This window comes from Prinia subflava, chromosome 2, assembly GCF_021018805.1.
Source record: "Prinia subflava isolate CZ2003 ecotype Zambia chromosome 2, Cam_Psub_1.2, whole genome shotgun sequence".
NCBI classification, from domain to species: domain Eukaryota; kingdom Metazoa; phylum Chordata; class Aves; order Passeriformes; family Cisticolidae; genus Prinia; species Prinia subflava.
In genome coordinates, this window is record NC_086248.1 from 19,680,126 (window position 1) to 19,696,756 (window position 16,631).

The 16,631-nt window shown below is 37.2% G+C and overlaps 1 long non-coding RNA gene across 1 annotated transcript in view; it reads left to right on the forward strand.

Moving 5' to 3' along the window:
* LOC134547694 (uncharacterized) overlaps nt 1-15,681 on the forward strand; it is a 38,340-nt gene extending 22,659 nt beyond the window's left edge. Inside the window, exons 2-3 of the long non-coding RNA XR_010079553.1 lie at nt 13,338-13,476; nt 14,041-15,681. This is a non-coding gene — a long non-coding RNA (uncharacterized LOC134547694). The remainder of the gene's footprint in view (nt 1-13,337; nt 13,477-14,040) is intronic.
* The last annotated feature ends 950 nt before the right edge of the window (nt 15,682-16,631 follow it).

The following is a 16,631-nucleotide window of genomic DNA, read 5'->3' on the forward strand; positions in this document are numbered from 1 at the left end:
TTAACTTTTCATTGTCCTTTTACACAAATCTGTAATATCATACTGAATGATTGTGTATTTCAGGGTAGAAATTTGGCCTATGATAACATGCATAGAAACAAAATGAAACATGAGATATCAAAAAGTTTAGATTGGCCTTCTGTAACATGCCAATATAGGCAATCCACGTAAAACTTTTACTTTAAAGTACCCATCTGGCATTTAAAAAAGTGAGTATTTGTATGTGCACAAAGGGGAAACTAAAGTCCCAAATGTCTGGCTACTTTATCAGAATAGCACTTTACATCATTTAAGAAGCTATCAGGCTATTACCTATGACTACCATATCAAGTTTCAATGCAGCTTTTATTCAAAATTTAGTAGAGATAATAGTAACATAAAAGCTACCCTCTGGATCATCTAATTAAAAGGACAAGAGCCTGAGACTCATAAGAAGGGAACGTAAAGTTAATTACTTGCTTGTGTGCAGAATAAGAAGTCTATAATCTTAAGTAGTAGCCAATTTATAGGTTTGGATTCCTGAACACTAATGTATTAGGAGAATCATTGCCACTTCTGATAATTTCTTCATATAATTATGATTAGACTCTTAGCTGCAGTTTAATTTACTATGCCACTTCCCAACACGCCCCTTTCTCTATGGTTTTGTTTACCAGAGCAAAGATTTCAGGCACTAATATTGTCTGAAAGCTTACAGTAAATCTAAACAGTAAATACGTTTTACAGTCAGTTGTAGCAGAAAATTAAAAGTACTGTGTACTTCTTAGTAGATAAAAAATCCAGTGGGGGTATATAGTCTGAAATATTAGCTTTACTCTGTTTACTCTATGGGTAAAATTAAGGTTTAATTTAAAAATAAATACTTGTGTTTTCTCCAGAAATAATTTTCAGCTAAATTTTGGTGTATATGGCAATTTTTCAAATTTGAAAAGGAGGAAGGGAGGAAGGGAGGGAGGAAGGGAGGAAGGGAGGAAGGGAGGAAGGAAGGAAGGAGGGAAGGGAGGAAGGAGGGAGGGAAGGAGGGAGGGAAGGAAGGAAGGAAGGAAGGAAGGAAGGAAGGAAGGAAGGAAGGAAGGAAGGAAGGAAGGAAGGAAGGAAGGAAGGAAGGAAGGAAGGAAGGAAGGAAGGAAGGAAGGAAGGAAGGAAGGAAGGAAGGAAGGAAGGAAGGAAGGAAGGAAGGAAGGAAGGAAGGAAGGAAGGAAGGAAGGAAGGAAGGAAGGAAGGAAGGAAGGAAGGAAGGAAGGAAGGAAGGAAGGAAGGAAGGAAGGAAGGAAGGAAACCACCCGTATTTCAGAAGGTCGTAAGTAAGTTATGAAAAACTGCAAGTTTATCAATTTTCTATGACTACCAGAGAGCAGGCAAGGCCTTGCTGTATTTTAATGATACCTCTAAATTAATTAGGTAGAGAAAGGCCACATGCTTTTTACATAATCCCGAATAATGGCAAAACAGAAACACATTCATCTGTGTTTATCTCTAATCAGATGTACAGATATTTCAGTATGATTATTGTAACATAGATATGTTTATTATGTCATTCAGTAAGACTAACTGAGCTTGCTTTCTTTGACATGTATGCCTAAACTTTCTTTCCTGCCAGTAGTCAAAAATCTACAATAAGCATCACCTAATCTGCAGGACAAATTAAATCTAAGATATGTGTCTGTCCATGATGGTTATGTGAGTAATACACTTTCAAAATCCTCATGAAAGCCTGAATGTCACCTTACATTGCCAGAAAATAAAAAGATTAATTAAAATGTACCATTATGTTGAAGTCCCACAGATCTTCTTGAATTCTGAACAGTGAATATGCTATTTTCTCTTCTGTTTAAATATTTCTCCCTTAATTCTTTTTTTTCTAAAATTCTATGTACTATCTTATTGTCTATTCATGTAATAGTTAAATCTACCCAGCCAATTCCACTTTCATTGCCATTTATTTTGTATTTGTAATACAAAATAGATAGTTCTCTGTGCTTTCTAAAATAAAGTGTTGCCATGGCATATAGTTCAAGATAAAATGCTGATGAAATTATAGCTGCATAATATCTTGGATTAAATTCAAATTAAATAAAATAATTTCCCAGAAGTGACATAATACCTTAGTGGATCTGAGTGCAATACTAAGTTATTAGAGCATAATTGTAGAGAGCATGATGTCTAACACAGAAAAAATTCACATGATGGGGTGAAAATACAAATACTGAAATAACCTTTCCTTTCTCTGAAATAGACTAAGACATAAAAAATATATTAACATATGGAGATTATAATTTTAGGAATCATTTAATAGTTTAGTTTCACTGTTCTACAGATGCATCCACAATTACTGTCATTCCACAACGATTGATGTCATAACCAGTAACAATGGCATTACCCAGAATTTGAATATGCAGAAGTTCTTTTGAGCTAAGCATCTCTTACCACAATGAAGAGACTGGACCCTGTAAGGGGATCTCTTTTAAATTCAATGGATCCACTACCTCATGGGACTGCAAAGAAGTCTTGATCATTATTTGTATTTTAGTTAGTAAGTGGTTAAAATGGACTAACAAAAAGTTAATGCCGCTTTAACTAATGATCAAAGAATAAGAGTGTCAGTAAGGAGACCCCATCCACTGCCATATACATATAGAAAGTGAATATTTGTTCTTCTAATAATGGTACATATTTTTATGGGTTTATATTTGTAGTAAATACTGATATGTTAAAGACTTGCTTCTGTCTCCACAACTTTAACAAAGACTGAAGAGACAGGATTGGTTTTATTTTATAAGAAGATCACTTGACAGTATTAGACAAACTTGTAAGAATATATCCATTGGAGTCACATTAAAAGGTATTTTGATACAGAATTTTAAAAATCATAAATTGAAGACCAGTTCTCACTGGAATTATATCACATTTTGGAATAAAGATGGTGGAATGGCACTTCCTGGTATCAGAGAGGACATACTAGTTTTCAGTGTAAAAGAAGGTATTTCATCAGAGAAACAAATAAACAATGACACAATTGCACTTTTTCTTATATTCACTGATAAATAATAACACTAAAAGGAAGCTTCCTTTTTAAAGAGAAAACAAATACATGAAATCAATTAAAATTCGCTTGAATTTAGACAACTGCACTATGATAGAGTGAGTATAAAATTATCTTGGAATGATTTGCAATAGCATATTCTTGCAGCACTGTGTCACAAGGTCGCTTACGTTCATTCTGTCTTCCAAAGGACAGGATGAACATCTGGGTGAGCATTACAGCCACACAGCTGCCTTAGGAGTGCTGGCCTCCAAATCAGTCAGCGCCTGTCTTAAATCAATACCTGTCCTAATCATGGCAGCCGGCCGGTTTATCACGCCAGAGTAGCACACCTGTGGTGGAATATGGTGTGGTCCTGTGCCTCTCTTCATTAGACACAATTCCACTGCTGCTACTGTTCATTGATAAGTACCTCACCTTCACTTTTTTTGGCACTCAGTTTTGCAGCTCAGCAGGGTTCATTTCTCAGCAATAGCAGTGGAAGGAGGTGTGAATCAGATAGCAAAGGATAATTTCAACCACCCATTGCCCTATCATCACAGGATCAAGCAGGAATCAGTATAGTAGTTAAGGTATACTGTCTCGCAGCAATTGATTTTGTAGTTCTGTAATGCAATGACATATATTTGCTGTATATGTCCAATAATGTAAAAAAACTATCACATTATCTTCTGTTTTAGTTTCATTGGTTCTAAAACTGGATTTGTGTTATTGTCTGGATTGCTGGGTCTGGATCTCATTATGTATGTCTAAGCGTAGTAGTCCACTTGTACTTGGCTATAAGGGCTTGGACGAATCCATTTTAAAGTCTTCTTTTATTCAGGTTAAGATACAGAGCCAGAATATCCTCACAATTAATGTCTTTCCATTCTTGAATGTTAAGTCAACCAATCTGATAGCCTTCTACAAAGACATGACTGGCTTCACAAACAAGGGGAGAACAGCAGAGAAAATGCTTCTCTCCACAGCCTGGAGAACTTCTGGAGAACAGAAGGCTCAGGAGGTGGAGATCTTATCACTCTATATAAATACAGGATGAAAGGGAAAGGAGAAAAGAGGGACAGGCTCTTCTTGGTAGCACCCAATGAAAGAACGGGGGACAATGGGCACAAATTGAAACCCAGGACATTCTCCATGAACCTAAGAAATCTTTCTACAGTGCGACAGTGGCACAACTTGTCCAGAGACACTATGGAGGCTCCCTTCTTGGAAGTGTTCAGAAAGATACTGGACATGGTTCTGAGCATCCTGTTCTAGGTGACCCTGCTCTAAAAAGGAGGTCAGACTTAATGGTCTCCTGAGGCCCCTTCTAACCTCAGCACTTCTGCAATTCTGTGTCCACTCTTCTTTCTTAATCACTCACTTCTTCCATTGGTTTGTACTAAAGTCCACCAAAAGCAGAATAACTTTAGGAGACTTTCACTGTTCTCAGAATCAATTAAATTAAAATATTACTTACTAAACTAAATTCTCCAAGTTATATGCTAAATACATACATTGAATAGGAGCACATATATAACTGAGAGCATAAACAGCCCCAGGTAGTGTACATTATTTATGATGGAGTTCAACAGCTTTTTGTATTTCATTTCTCTTTTATCATTTAAGCCAGAGTGCTACTACTGAAGGCAAATAAAAATATTTACAGTAGATGATCAGAAGAGGTAATTTTTTAGGCTCATGATAAAAAAATAATGCATTGTTTTATGCTTTGGGAATTCATCTCCCTCCCATGTCCTGCAAAATATAGTACTGAGACAGTTTATAATGGATCTAGTTTATCTGGTGCAAATACTGTAAGATATGATTTCCCCTTCAGCTAACAAGAATTTGCTAATTATTATCATGGATGATTAAGTGTTTTGAAAGAACAGTGAGAAGGAAATTGCAGTGAAAAAAATCATATTAGAAACTTGCAGCAACACTTATTATTCCCATTAAATATGAATCATTTATTAAGAAAAGTGACTGTAAGTGATACACATGCATTCACAGATAACCCAGTGTGAGGCTTATGAAATTAATGGGAAATAAGGCAACCTTTGTAATGTCCTGTGTAATGGCTAGATGGCTAGTCCCTGCTAATACAGCATGAAGCACTTTGAAGGGTCACGGCCCTATCTCCTTGCCTCACTTCTTGTCACTGTACAACAAACTTGGTACCATGACTTGTGCAGAACTACCCAGGATGTGTGTCTTTTCCTTGATTAGATACATTGTATAGAAAAAGCACCATCAGACATGGTTAAGAATGAAGTTAGACTGAGTAAATATTAAATCAGTTGCCCTGGAAATAAGCGGAATTGCTAGTAAGGGCCATATCACAGCAGACATTTGGGTGCTCTACTTTTTATTTAAAACAAAAGGTATAAGGAACTTGAGTTTAAAAACACAAAATTATTTATTCAAATCCTATTTTACTAATATTATTAAGAAGATCATAGAATCATAGAATCATAGAATCATAGAATGGTTTGGGTTGGAAGGGACCTTTAAAGGTCATTTGGTCCAATGGTGCTGCAATGAGCAGGGACAACTTCAACTCGATCAGGTTGCTCAGAGCCCTGTCCAGCTCTTGAATGTTTGTTAAGGATGGGGCATGTACATATGGATGTACCATAGAAATGTTAAATACAAAGGCTTTTCAAAGGATATAGTGTCAAGTTACTCTCTCTGCGTCTAACAGAGGGTGGCCATACATCTCGAATATTGAAGTTGTGTTTAAAAGAATTATTTACTTTTTAGATGTTATTATGAAGATGTTTTCCCTAGATTTCCCCAGGCTTTCTCCTCCAAAAGACAGGTGAACATGGGATATTTGCCAGTACTTTGGCGGGAAGCTTTTTGTATGTTGAAACCATTGGGCTGTTTCCCTGCCTTTAATCTCCTATTTTCTGTACAGTTCCTGAGTAGACCCAGTAACAGACCTAAGGACTACTGTATCTTCTCACAAAATATTTATGACTTCTGATGAAAAAAAACATGAAGAATATAAAGTAAAGCATAAAAAAGAGATAGCAAGATGATCTGACTTGAGCTCGTTCTACATTAGAGAAGTTGTATTTGGTTCCTTGAGTGTGTCCATCTGTAAGAAGGTGTGGGTGCCCAGACCCCGGCAGCAGCGGGGGCTCCGTGAGGGGAGGCCGGGCCTGTCCCAGCCAGACACAGCCGGTTCCAGCCGGACACAGCCGGTTCCAGCCAGACACAGCCGGTTCCAGGCAGACACAGCCGGTTCCAGACAGACGCAGCCGGTTCCAGCCAGACACAGCCAGTTCCAGGCAGACACAGCCGGTTCCAGCCGGACACAGCCGGTTCCAGCCAGACACAGCCGGTTCCAGACAGACGCAGCCGGTTCCAGCCAGACACAGGCGGTTCCAGGCAGACACAGCCGGTTCCAGCCGGACACAGCCGGTTCCAGGCAGACAGAGCAGGTTCCAGACGGACACAGCCAGTTCCAGACGGACCCAGCCAGTTCCAGCTGGATACAACCACCCACCGCAGGGCACAGCTGGGCCACGGCTGGAGTGGGGATGCCAAAGGGAAAAAAACACTGCACAGGCAGTGAGGATTGAGGAAAAAAAGTTGAGAGAAACAACCCTGTGAGGTGAGGAAAAGAGGAGAAAGAGGGGACGAAGTGATCCAGGCACCAGAGCAGAGATTCTCCTGCAGCCTGTGGAGGGAACATGGGGAGCAGACACTTACACTGCACCCCATGGAAGACCCCACATTAGGGCAGGGGGATATTCCCTGAAGAACTGCAGCTCATGGAGACCCCACAGCAGAGCAGACCCCACCTGAGTGACAGCAGCTCATGAAAGCTGCCATGCCAAAGCAGAAGAAGAAGCAGAGAGGAACTACTGTATACTGACCATAGGCCTCTGCTCCCCATTTCTCCTGTGCTTGTCAGGGAGCAAGAGAAGAGTTAGGAGAGGGAGGAGGAAAAGTGTTAGTTTAATGGATGTTTCTCACTATCTGAATCTATTTTTATTGGCAAAAAGTTAAATTATTTTTCCTCAAGTCAAACATGGTTTGTCTGTAATGGTCACTGGTAAGTGATCCTGAATTTATCTCAGCCCACAAGCTCTCTCATCCTACGTTTTGCGTGTTTCACTGAGGATGGGAAATGAGTTAGCATCTGGATGGGAGTTTGGCTGCTGGCCAAGGCTAATTCACCATTGCACATGAGTCTTTTTCATCTTAAAATTTAGCTGACAGATGAGCAATCCTCGAATCAAAGATATTCCCACAAAGATTTCTCTGTAAAACTCTCATCAGAACATGAATGCTTTCCCTTGTGACAATAAAAAGGTAGATATTTTATGTCCGACTTAGATCCCTTTCTGCAATCTAATATGGTTTAGATTTCATTAGAGCTTTCTCACAAGCTTTAGTTTAAGAAATAACAGGGTTGAACAGTGACAAATAACAGGGTTATGGTGTCTAGAAAACATTTCCAGCTCAGGAATCTTGTTATTAGTAAAGCTTATTCTTGATTTCATTAGTAAATCCAGATATAAAGTCAGTCTTCATTCCTTCCCTTTCATTTATAATGTCTATATTTTGTATCTGACTCTGCTTCTGAGTAGACTCTGTTTACATTGGTTTTCCTCTTACTCTTACACACCATTTCTTCAATTTATCAAAATCGTTATGTGCCTCCCAAGGTTCTTGTGATCTCTCCAAAATTGGCCTTGTCAGCAAATTTTATCAAGTGCTTTCATCTTTAATTCACTAAACATAGAATTTCTATGTGAGAAAAAGTATAAACTGGAGGTTACAGCTGGAAATTCCTCTGTGACAATGTAAGGAAGAGGCTTCTGCTTCTATTAAAACCAAGCATTTACTTTTATATTTAATTTTAGTCAAAATTTGAATAAATGTGTAACATAATATGTTGGAACTATAGATATAAATGGAGAAGTGGTAAGGTGTGCCTAATTCTTCAGTTTTTACAAGAATTATACCAGCCAGATTAGTGATCTTGTATATTTCCTCATCTGGTTCTTCATTAGAGTTTCAAGACTGCATTGACTCCTTTAACAGACTGAATCATAAACCAGAAGCAAAAATAAACAAAAAAAAATTATTATAAATTTTGGTCCTTCTGCAAATGCAAAAAATCTTTCCTTATCAGGAATTTGGGCAACCAGTTACTTTCCATGGCTTCCAATACTTCCTCATTCGTAATCTGAATCTTGACATTATTATGGAGTGGAAAAAAAGATGGGGACAGAATAAGCTCACAAAACCCATGTAATGAATACATGGGCATGTTTGTTGCTTAGGGAATCTACTCAATCTGAGAAATCCCAATTTATGCCTAAATGCAGCTTCCTTCAGCGTAAGGGATGGTGCATGCAGATGACATATCCCATTCTCTGTCCCCTCTTACCAGCTGTTCCTTCCTACCCTGCACTGTCTCACAAAAAAAAATCACACAGCTGTTTGTGAGGTTTCCTGTTTTATCATTTAAAAACCTAGCACCAATGAAAAATAACCCTTTATAGATGACTCATTCAAGAAGGAATTGCTTCTAGCATTATTTTCTGTCTTTCACTCAACCTACTTACAGTTTAACATTCAGGATTTGTTGAATGCCGGCCTCAAGTCCATCAAAATGTCCAAAGAAAAGCTATTCCAGCTGAAGAAATTATATTCATGTGTACAGAAGCTAAGGAAGTCTTAAGGGACATTAAAAACAGGTTCCAGATCTCAGCAATAAATCTTGCCTCTGTGTGATCACTTCAGAAATCCACAGATTCACTCACCAAAAACTGATATATTCAGTATTCAGCAACATTAAATTTTTTTTCTATGTATATGTCAAATTTCTGTGTCTATTCATCTACAGGAATTCAGCTCTGTTAGAACAAGGGCATGTAAGTGTATATATGCATATGTTTATGTATATATAGATATACAGTGAAGAATGCTGAAGAAAATGGGAAGTAGGTAAGTAGGTCATGGTGTGGTTCCAGCTAGCAAAAGATAAAAAAATTTGAATAATATAGAAAAACTAGACAGGGAAGTGGGAACAAAGAAGGCTGGTATCATCATCAGGATAAAGGAAATCCAAAGACCTTGACAAAAACTAAGAGTAGAAATTGGCAGCAGTGCACCTTACAAATTACTTCCAGAGACTTCTACTACATATCTTGGGATGCATTTTTATGTTTCTTAGACACATATGACTATAATCACAGACATGGTGTGACACATATTTAAAATAAACAATATGCTCCCTTGCAGTAAAGTATAATGCAGTAATCTAAGGAATGGAGAGAGTATGAAGAGTCAGCCTTATCACAAATACTTTCAGTTACTGTGATATTGCAGCAGAGACTTAATGGAATGCAAAACACACCTAAGTATGCAACTGTTTTTTGTTTAAGAATCAAAATCAGGTATAATTTAATCTGTCTTTATTTCCCTTATACTATGGCCTAGTTTTCCACATACATCCATATTTGTACTTCTACATATATTTACCTGGGTTTTTTACTATATGCATAATTTAAACCACCACAAAAAGCATACAGGAAGAAATTCGTGTAAAGAAAAATGTACTCAGAGCTTTTCCACTGAAATTCTGGTTCTAAACTGTGTCTTTAGTTGAATGACTTTTACTTTTTTTAATCATTCAGTAATCAATACTCCAATCAATAATATTTGGTGCTCAGAATTTTAATGATGGAATTATTCAGGTTTTCTTTGTTTCATACTGCCCAATTTTCATGGATGCTTTTAGGAGGAGAGTTATTACCTGATATCCTCCTGATTATGGGATATTTATTTCCATATCCTGTTTAAGTCCCAATATTACATTTTCTACCTCTGTTTCTGATACTAACTCGATTCCCTGTTTCATTTTGCCTATAACAGAACAACTTCTCTTGACATCTATGCTAGTTTTGGGTGGGATAGAATTAATTTTTTCCCAGGGGCTGGTACAGGGCTCAGTTACGGATTTCTGTTGAACACAGAGTCGATAATGCAGAGATGTTTTTGTTACTGCTGAGCAGGGCTTGCACAGAGCCAAGGCCTTTCCTGCTTTTTGTACTGCCAGGCTGGTGAGGGGGCTGGAGATGTATGGGACAGTGGGAGGAGACACAGCTGGGACAGGTGATCCAGATTGACCAGAGGGATATTCCAGAGCTTCATGCTTGGTATATAAAGTGGAGGGAAGAAGGGAGATGGTGGGGCATTTGGAGTGATGACATTTGTCTTCTCAAGCAACTGCTGCATGTGATGGGACCCTGTTCTCTTGGAGATGGCTGAACAACTGCCTGCCCCTAGGAAGCAGCAAATTTATTCCTTGCTTTACTTTGCTTGTGGCTTTTGCTTTCCCCATTAAACTGCCTTTGTCTCAGTCCATGATTTCTCTGTCTTTTACCCTTCCAGTTCTCTCCCCAGTCTTGCTGGTTGGGGAAAGAGCAAGTGGCTGCCTGGGGCCTGGTTGCTGGCTGGACTAAACCATGACAACATCCCAAATAACCCACTTAAAACACATCCGTTGCTGCAAATGAAATAAAATGACAGAATGTTCCTCTGTTGATAAAGCAAAACTAGCAGTATAATTTTTGTTGTCCCATTGAATGCAGGAAGATGGCTGCATTTGCAGAATAATGATTTGCTTCTACTTTCATTCAGATAAAAGCAATCTTTTTTTTCTCTAAGCCTATGACAAATTTGTATTATGAGTCACTTTCTGTAAGGTCACTGTAGGTGCATTACATCACAGGGAGAAGTACAACTCAGCATTGCATTTCTGTATTATATCACTGGAACAATTCTGCCAAGTTTTGTCAGGAGGATGAAGGGTCAGGTTCAAAATCTGTGAGTTCTTTGTAAAATTACAAAACAAAACCAGATGAGTACTCATTCAAGCACCTGGGAAAATGAAAACCTTCCTCTCAAGGCTGAAGGTAGTCAATATTTTCCTCAAGTTTATATTTTTGTGCATAAAATAAACAAAACAAACCCAAAGCCATACATTAAGATGAAAGAGAGCACAAGCAGCCAGGAATTAGCAAAATGTAATGTATAAAGCACAGAGCCCAAAATTAATTTTGGCAATAAACTTTTTCCTTTTCTCCTTTTTGTACTGACACAAGTATGCATTGAATAAATGTCCTGTTGACACACTTATCTCTTGGCTTTATTTTCTGGTGACTTGGATTTATTCCTTTTAGTTAGTGAATGGTCACACTCAGGAATTCACTTCCACAGGTCCATTTCAAGCCCCTCAATGGAAAAACTCAGTGGCTTCTTTGGACATGCATACACAGCTCTTCTGGTCTCATTATCAGAGCCTTAGTACTAAAGTACCTAATTTGTGATAAGCCCAGAGCCATCTTGTACATGATCTGCTCAGACAATGGACAGACGATCTTTCTAAACCCACTCCATAAGTGGAGTACACCCATTAAATGACCTCTTGACCACATCTTCAAGCATCTTTGCAATAACCTGGTGAACCATGAGCATCTACTTTTGGATTTGTAGATGCTGTTCAGAACAATTGTTTGTATTTTTTCCTGGGTGAGCTGATCTAGATAACAATCTGTAACAATTTGCAGCAAAGAAATGCCCTTTTATTTTTTGTGCCAAAACTATGCTGATTTTAGCTCTGTGCTTATTTTGAGGACTGGTTTAAATTCTCATTCAGCTCTTGATGCAACTTAGAGTTTCAGCAGAATGTGTCTTCCCTGTGATTTCTCCTCTTGATTCAGCTGTAAATTGCAAAGTACTCATTTGGTTTTGACCCATGAAAACAAATGGAGAAAAATGGTCCTCAGCCACCACACATTTGTTCTTTCTCATTTCTTTTAGCTGTGTCTAGAAGCTAGAAGATGGCACATCTAGTTTCTTTGTTTGGTGTGGAAGAATGACTAATGAAAGCTGAAACACTATCAGCCTTTAAGCCCTTTAGACTGGAAATGCAGAATCAGTTCTGAGGTTTGGTGTTTGTATTTGTTGGTTTGTATTCCAGTTGAGGATTTGGACCAAAGTCTAAATTAACCAGATGTGATCATCTAATAGGTGTAGCAAAAGAATTAAAAACGGAAATATCATTATTTCAACTCTCCACTGAGCCATAACCTATATAACCTCTGATACTAGAAATGCAGTTGACAGCTTTCTATTGAAGAAGGTAGTTTGTCCAAGTTAAAAACAAAGCTACATGGTTTCAGTGGTAAAGACCAAACTTTAGATGTTTAAATCTTAGAAGTGAAGTTCTGTTTCGGTTTGACCTCCTAGATGACCTAAGGTTATAGATGATTTGAAACAGATGATGCAGAAAGAAAAACGATACCACCAACAGTTAAAGATTGGGAATGAATTGAGGCTTTTTTCCATATGTTCTTCAGGAGGTAAAGACAAGGTTTTTGGGCTCACTAATCAGCAAATCTGTTCTACTTGGTGGACAGTTTGATTCTTCATTCATTACTTGCCTTCATTTGGAGGGTCCTTGTTTCTAGTGTGATAATTCTTTTTCTGTGTAAATAAAATGAAATAGCATGAGGCAAAAGAAATAAAGGTAGTTTTAAGAAAATAATTTCCTTAAAAGTTCTTCACTTACACTTTTTGCCATTTTGTAACACACTTATTTATGCATATTTTCTACATGATACCTCATAAACTTGTATATAGAAATGAGAAATGAGAAATGAGAAATCCAGATTTGATTTCTCACTTTCAAATCTGGAGAAAGATTTCATTCCGGAAAAATAACAGATCTCTTCTGGAAAGTAAGAGCAAGAAAAATAAGACTAAAAAATGAAAAATTATGCATGATTTCAGTTAAAATATGTTCACAAAATACTTATTTAAAACCAGAAAAGCCAGGAGATGTTCATGGTTTCACTAAATTTCATGAAGTCAAAGAGAAGACATTTTGCTTGAAAGTTGTCCAACACTATAATAAGACAGGTTCATCCCAGTATGGCTGCATCTGTCAGTACTCAGTAGAGGGCATAGCAGGCAAATCATGTGTCTTAAGTTATTTCTGATTTATTAGAGACATAGCTCTGCATCCATTCTGGCTAAAAACTTCCAATGCAGAAGGACAAGGTCCAGCAATACAAGATCTTTGATAAGGATTCTGTTAGTTAGATGATCAAAAGTTGAATATTCTATTTCAAATTAATAAAAGGGATGTTTCTGCTATCAGCAAACAGTATCTATTCCCTCTTTGCTGATAATCACAAATTATTCCTTCCTTCTATGCTGTTGCTCTTTTCCTGCAGGGTACTACTCTGACACATTTCCTATGATTTTTTTCTTCATCTAGTTTCCTCTTTTCTAAATAAGCATGAAAAGCTAGCAGGAAGATTGAAGAGGAGACATGGTTTATGAAGCATATTTAGCATTGTATCTCTTCTATCATATCTATCCAGAACTTCTGAATAACTCAGAGTGTGGATGAAATGGTAAGTCTATGAAATGAAAAGGTATCATCTGTATAAAGCATCAGAAAGCTCATAGAATTTCCAGAAGGGATTGTTCTTGTCACATGAACCACTTTGCACATAATTCTATGAGCATTTTCAAGTGTTCCCAGGCTGCAGCTCACTGGCCCTTCAGCTCCTGGTAGAGATGGTTTGCCAGCTGTTCTGCATATCTATAGTCACTACATCAGAACTAATAAACTTCTGTGGAAAAAAATAGTGTCAGTAACCTTTCTTGTCCAAAATACACCCCATTGTATTGAAGAGCACAACTCCACAGTATTTTAAATAATTTTGGATAGAGGAGGACTGTTGAAGATATTCAGGTCTCATGTTTTTTAGCTGTCTTGACATTGTCTTCATTCACAACAGAAGGCTACATTTTTTTAAAGTGTATACAACCCATTGAAGCAAGATTGTAAGAAAACTCTGAAACACCTAAAAATTCTGAAAAAACTATTTAATTATGTACATAATTTCAGTGTGTAATTCTGATTTTGAAGATAATTTTATTTATTTATTACATATCTTTATCTCCATTTTCAGGTAACTCAAGATCTATGCAAATCTTACTGCTGTTGATTCCCATCTTGGTTATTCAGCTGATCCCACACTTCCCCAACTCTCATCTCTTTGCCAATAACAACTTACAGAATTAAAAATGTTGAAGCATGGTCTAAATTTTCATGAGTGGATAGTGATTTAAGATTGCTGAAACAGCTGGGAATCAAGCACATGAAATTTTATAGATGCAAGAGCTAGCTTTCAACCAATGAACTGCTGAATGTTTTGGAGAAAATAAGCTTAAAAACAACACAAGAACTGAATCATTCAAATGATGCACTAGAAAATTCTGAAATACAACTAAGCTTATCTTCTCTGTTCTTTATTCTTGTTCTGAATTGCTGTGCAGTACAAATTAATCATACTGACAGTAGTGCCAATATCAGGATACAGACAAAACAATAGACCTCATCTTTGTGTTGAAAATGCCAATAGCAAAAATTAGATATCAGCATAGTTAGCAGCCCAGTCCAATCCTTTAAGGGATTACCTTCAGGATAGTAATTTTTGAAAACAACAAATAAAAAATTACACCCAAATCACACACACACAAAAAAAAACCAAACAACAACAAAAAACCCAACAAAACAAAACGAAAAAAAAAAAAAAAAAAAAAAAAAAAAAAAAAAAAAAAAAAAAGGGGGATACCAGGTACCACGTAAAGCCAGGTAAAAACATAGCTTCACCGATATCCCTTATATCCCTTCCAGGTTTTAAATGCAAGCAAATTAGAGTAGCAATTAGAGTAGCAGTCTTTTCAAAGCAGAGAACAATAGTTGTTTGCAGAGTTGCAATTCACAATGGCAACATATTTTAAAAAATTTTTATTTTTACGGCATGGAAAATATTTCCTGTCTATTTCCAGCAACAGGAAAGAATGATGGCATTTTGTCAGTGCAGAAAATAAAGAAAGAGTAGATCTACATCAGTTTATGGGAGCCAGTAAGAAAGTACTTCTGGACACTTGAAGGAATGTAAATTGATTTGTAAGGCATCCCCTGCTCTTTTCTTAAATCAGTTTGGCAGGAGGAAAGGTTAGGAGCTGGGACTCTTCCCCTTTTCTAGACCCATTGAGACTGGCATCCCAAAGATGGATGCAAGTAAAAATCCACTGATGGCATTTGTTTCAGATCCTTCGCTGGTAGAACTTGAGGACCAACCTCAGTTCCAGGGAAAATTCACCTCCACATCTAACCCAAATTTAGGAGCACATTAGATTCCTTACATTTATATACTCAGCTAGGATGACTGTTATCAGACGGCTGAGTTATCTCATCACCCAGGGCTTTCACTTTCAATGATGAGAAGAAATAGGTGTCTACAGTAATTCAGTCTTATCTAAGAACATAGATCAGAGTAAAATGCCTTCTGAAAATATCTGTCATTTCCTCTCTTCATTGAACAGCAAAGTTCCTCACTTAAGCAGTTGAAATTAGGAGAGGTAAATCTGGGCCTGTTAGTCCCAGAGGCACTACAACCTTTAAAAGTGCTAAGGGTCTGCTTTAAACTTTGCAAAAGGAGTACCAGGGTTTTGCTCTTCTGTTAGTACATGGTTAAATTGTGCTCTTAATGATCTTCTTTCTGGTTAGTAAAATTATAATTTAACATTCTATTTTCTCTTTACATTTGCTAAGTTTATGTTTTATACTGGATCCTAACCATGAGCTGCTTGGAAATCCAATATTATGAAAAAGTGATGGTAGCACAAGATAGGATCTTCATTTTGTGGGACAAAGTGTTGACTAAAAGCAATCCATTTTACTAGCTGAGATAATCAGTAATTGTAACAGCTCTTGTTAATAGAGAACAGAGATGGTTCTGTGACAGATCTAACATGTTCACATCAAATTGTGTTTCCTTTTTGAAAGTTGACCACTAGTGAAACAAAGTAGCTGATTGAAAAAATTTAAAGCTTAAATTCAGCTGTCCAGGTTTCTCCTTATAATCTCAAAATGCAGTCCTTGTCCATATATGGAAGAAGGAAAACTTACTATCTTAGAGGAAGTCTAATGAAACCAATGACTGTTACATAAGATTTTTCACACCAGTCTGGTCTATCCTCATGTACAATATCCATTTTTTAATTACCATAACAGTTTATGTGAGATGATAATTAACTGGGCAAGGGATGAGAATACATTTAGGTTTTTCCAATTCACAGCACTGTTGTTGATGAAGAGCCTCACCAAATAACTTGGTTTTCTCCACATGGAAGCAAGTGACATATTTTTGGTTCTTCAGTCAGATTGCATCAAATAATTCATATTTTAAACAAGGACTTTTGCACTCATACATTCACCAGCCTACAACAAATAATAATCAACAAAAATATTTACAGTTCTCAGAGAACTTTGTGGATGAGGTGTTTGTTTAGGCACTTTTAGAATTTAACCTCTGGATTGAAAAAAAAGACATTACTGAAATAATACTGCCCTTTAATTTGACACCATCCAAAATGATGAGCATAGCAGAAAAATCACAAAAGTGTTGAGTTTGGATGCCATCTCTGGACATAGCTTAGTCATACTTTCAACTCAGAGTAAGGTCACCTGAATAGGGTGCCCAGGACTGAC